Source organism: Rhipicephalus sanguineus, unplaced genomic scaffold (assembly GCF_013339695.2).
Source record: "Rhipicephalus sanguineus isolate Rsan-2018 unplaced genomic scaffold, BIME_Rsan_1.4 Seq143, whole genome shotgun sequence".
Classification (NCBI taxonomy): Eukaryota; Metazoa; Arthropoda; class Arachnida; order Ixodida; family Ixodidae; genus Rhipicephalus; species Rhipicephalus sanguineus.
Genome location: NW_023614609.1, coordinates 3689 through 8386, shown reverse-complemented (window position 1 = coordinate 8386; position 4698 = coordinate 3689).

The window sequence follows — 4698 nt, the reverse complement described above, 5'->3', positions numbered from 1 at the left end:
TTCAATTTTAGATCGGTAACGTACCCAAGTCAGTCCCACGGGTTCTTCAAAGCACGACGGGCAAAGCGCATGCACGTTTTCTTTCGCCATATCTCTCAAAATAAATCAAACGACGACGACAAGCTCCGACGCGGCGGTAAGCCGCACGCGCAGCCCGACTCGATGTTCCTAAATATAGCGGTCGCTCACTTTGCAAGTCGGAAGTGATGTCACATGCAACCCATGTATATTGGGCTGTAGTCAACACGCTTTCTTCGCCGACAGTCGGCTGAAACCGCTCACAGCGAAGCGCCGCTGTGTACTTAGTACATTTGGATACGTCCCCCCCCCCCCCCCGTCGACCGCCCATCCATACTACTACTGCTACTACTGCCACGACCGCTGGATGAAAAAGCTACTGCTAAACTGCTAACGCCGCGACGGTGCTGCCACCTGTAGTCCGATCTCGCGACAATGCGCTGCGAGTAGGCCAAGTAGGCTGCGCCAACATAACGACGGAAGGAGGCTTTCTAAAGACATTTATGTGTACACACGCGGGACAGCTGTACCGATTGTTATTGTATGGACGTAACCCTTGTGTACGTTTGGCACATCAACACGGGCATGCAAACCATACTTACATCAATTTAGAAGGAGAGCTGCAGTTATTTCACTAACCGTGATTGCCCCAAACTGAGGTTGACCGCCTCAAGGAACCGAACGAAAAGGCAGCACCCGAGACGGTGGCTGAAGGCAGCGTGGCACCGGCGGCCGAAATTAACGTCTTCCTAAAGTGCGTCAGCTGGTTTGTCTGCTGAGCTGCTGATACGCGAAACAGTCCGGCAAAATGAACCACGCATGTCTAAATAAGCAAGTCATGCCGCTAAACGGGTGATACGACGGTGATACCAGAGTCATTCAATGCTTCTCTGGTGATACTGAACGCATGGCCGCTTAATTCAGCGAGCGGCCGTGCTGAACGTTACAGTTACCGTGGCTAGGTGTTAAACGTCTACTTACACGTGGACCTAGTGGACCCTCTTACCTTTCACACCGACCACAAGGGGACCATCCCTAACTTATGTCAAATTTAATATTCTCGCGGACAGCAGACGCAAACAGCAAGGAGTTTTATAGTCTGCGCAAAGGACGTAAGCACGGCCGTGGACGTAACGCTAGCGGTGGCTTTAGTTATGTCTAGACCATGGTGTAGACGTAGCGTAGCGCTAGCGTTGGCTATAGTTACGTCTGGACGTAACGATAGCGGTGACTATAGTTACGTTGTGGGCAGGGACGTAGCCACGTTAGGGCACACCGGGCCCGTGCCCCTCCCGAAATTTTTTTTGCCATAGCATACAGAGCAGAAAATGACACTCGACCACATCTGCCTGCTCGTCCCCACTACAGATCAAGGAGGTGCCCCCCACCCCCCCCCCCAAAAAAAAGAAAAAATTCTGCCTACGCCCCTGGTTGTGGGGATCCGAGGCGCGCCCGAAGCCACTGAGCGGGCATTTCGCCGTTCCGCGAATCCTTTCCCTCTCCCGTTCTCCCGCGACGGCAAGTGGCGTCATCTTACGCTACGCGCCGGCTCTCGTGGCGGCGCTGCACGCGGTCTCGGAGCCGCGAGATTCGGCGACTGACGCGCGTGCACGCCGGGACGAACTCTCTCTCTCCTTGGACGCCGCTGGGTGAGCACGTATTTCCTTCTGGCCCGACGTCCCCTTTGGTAATCGCCGGGCTGTAGCCTGCCTGGGTGCCTCGGCATCCTTCCAGGCGTGTTTACCCCAGTGTTAGCTCCGGTTCGTACGTTTTAGCCAAAGAGCGGTGCCTAGTGCTCGTGCGCGGTCGTACCACGCCGAGCCGCACTTGCCGGAGGCCCGCGCGTACGGAGATTGCCCTAACTCTCGCGACCAGGCCCAGTGGTCATCGCGAGAGTGCGCAGCATAGCCGCGAGGGACCTTTCTCCCGAGCGGCGTGTCAAAGCTCGCCATTGCCAGCTGCGACGTGCTCGCGGCCCCCTTGGTGTATCGTCCGCGCGGGAAGCCCTTTGCTTCCCCGTGCCCCGGGAACGGACGTGTACTGTGTGTGTGTGTGTTGGGGTGTCGCCGAAGGCAAATAAAGTGTTTGTGTGTGTATATTATCTCGAACAGTGTGTTTATGCCGCGCGGCGCTCAACACCTTTGCGAGCTGAGCGCGCGCGGAGCGGTGCGCTAAACGTAAGCAGGCAACGGTAGACGCGGCCCTGTGGCTCGCTAAGCCTGAACCCGCGGTAGTCTTCGGCTCCGGTGAGCATCGAGGCAATCGAGGCTACCACAACGTCTAGATGTGACAATAACGGTGGCTAGAGTTACGTATGGACGTAACGATAGCGGTGACTACAGTTACGTCTGGACGTAACCGTAGTCACAGCCTTTTGACAAAGAACTCTACGAAGTCTTGCGGGCTGTCGAGGAAAACGGCAGCACCCACTTACTGCACATGAGCCGTGAGTATTGCAGCATTGCTTCACTTGTTTGTAAGCACCCCGTTAAGACATTGTCTGCTGACTGCAGAAACTGAGGAAGGGATGGAGGAGGCGTGAGTCGAACAACAACCGACGTGTGCCGCGGAAACTTGGCGATGCCCAACTGAGACCGGGATCACGAAAAAGTGAGCTACGCCTGTATGCTTTCTTCTTTAATGTAACGGAAAGCTTCATTGTGCGAAAAAAAGGGTGCCGTCCGTCTTAGGTACAGTTTTTGTTTCGAGTGGAGTGAGACTTGGCGATACGCATAATGACAATAAAGTAAAATGGTGTGCTGAAGAGATATCAAAGTTCGTAAGCATCATTCAGCAGCATTGCGAGATGCTTTCGCAATTAACCCCGGATTTTTTAGTCTTCTAATGATTGACAGCAGCATGTTTCCGTTTCTTTCCTTTTTCTTTTTTTAAAGAAGCAGATAAGTTGTGCAACAATTCTGCTATGATACACGCCCAATGAGCTTTCGGCTCCGCGCGCTACAACCCGCTGGTCACTTCACTGAAGGAGTACGAACAGCCTGTTGCGTGCACTTTGTTTATTTACATTTCTGAGACTATGCTGATAATTGTATTATAGCGTAACGTTTTTACCATTGAACATGTGCTCAAAGAGGGTTTCACTCATTCACGGCATGATTGTGAAAGCTAATTGATTGCATTTATAAGGCCCATCTTGAAGGCATGATTTCGATGCTGCATGTCAGCCTCTGGCACGATTGTAGGCTTTTGCACCTTCCTAGACTAAGTGCGTTACTAAGACTGTGACCTTGAAGTGCAGGTTAAACGCCTAACGAGATTATGCCAGAATTGATCTAGTCCTCTTGAGTTGCCTCTTGAAATGAATGCACCAGCTACAATTGCATTTTTTTGCACTATGAGGGAGTATTGCACTGCTTCTGCAACGTTGAGACTTGCTCAGTACCTTTGTTTTGTGTCATTTTGAGGTAATTGTTATATTAAATACATTTTCCTTTCCTGCTGACTTTTTCTTCTCCTGTTTTGTGTTAGGCTTTCCCGCAGTGCCAATTCTCGCGGCAGTTGCTTGATTTTCATTTTACAGTTGCCTCTAATTAACTGCAAAAAGCTGGCTCAAGTGGCAGCAGAAAACTTTTTTCTACCGGTTTAGCAATGACATTAGTTCAAATTTATTGCACCATAAACCTCGAGCCACTTGCAGATCTACGACAGTCCTCCTTGTGACATTTGTTCTATTTTAAATGAAGTTCCAGCTTAGTATATTTTACGTAATCTGTTATTTGTATATGAAATGACCGCCTTGGTGTACAGCGGGGTTCATTATGTAAACTTGACAGTGCAAACAAACAAACAACAAATAAGCACAGTGGGTCCTAGTCTCTCTGTGTCCCACTGGTTTGCGCTGCCAAATTCACATAATGAATCTATACCAACTAAATGTTTATAGTGCATAGGTTTGGAAAGGGACGAGACAAACATAGGAAAAGAGGGCTGACTTCCAACTAGTTTTATTTCGATAAAAATGTGCATATATACAAAGTTACTTCCAACCCACCAGCGTCGACATAAATACATGGAAAGAATTTCTAGAAAAGCCCCGGTAGAAACTCCACATTTATCGGCGAAATCCGTCTCGTGCCCTTGTTCGTTAATACATTCATTAACACATTTTAACAAGTCCTCATGCGGCAAGGAGTAATAAAGGTCTTCAATAGCTGCTCGTGATTGTTAATCATTTTTGCATGGGTTCGGATATTCTGGGTTCAATGTTTGCTCATTATGTTCATATTTCAGTTGTGAATTAAAGCTGTTTTTGCAGATTGACACTTTGTCTGTTTTTTAGTACTAAACATGTGACAAAAAAAAGATTTCAATTTTACTTGTGTTGATCGAGTTTTGTATTATTGAGAAATTGGTCGGCTTTAGTTTGCGCACTTCACAACACACGAACAAAGTTTTTAAAAAGTGGTTAACTGAGTTTAACGAATGGCCGCGTCGCCTGAGCGGGCAGCGGATCTGCAAGATAGCACGAACGCATTCCGCTTGCACGCGAAGTGGGAAAGGAGGGCTTCCGCAGCCAACCCTCCTCCGGTTGCGCGCCCTTTCCCTCTATTTGCTGAGCTCACCAGTGACGTCATGAAAGAAACGTTTTGTTTGTGAATTATTTCTCGTAGACACCCGGCAGCCGCCAGTGGTGGAAGCGGCGCTGCCGCAGCGTATCAG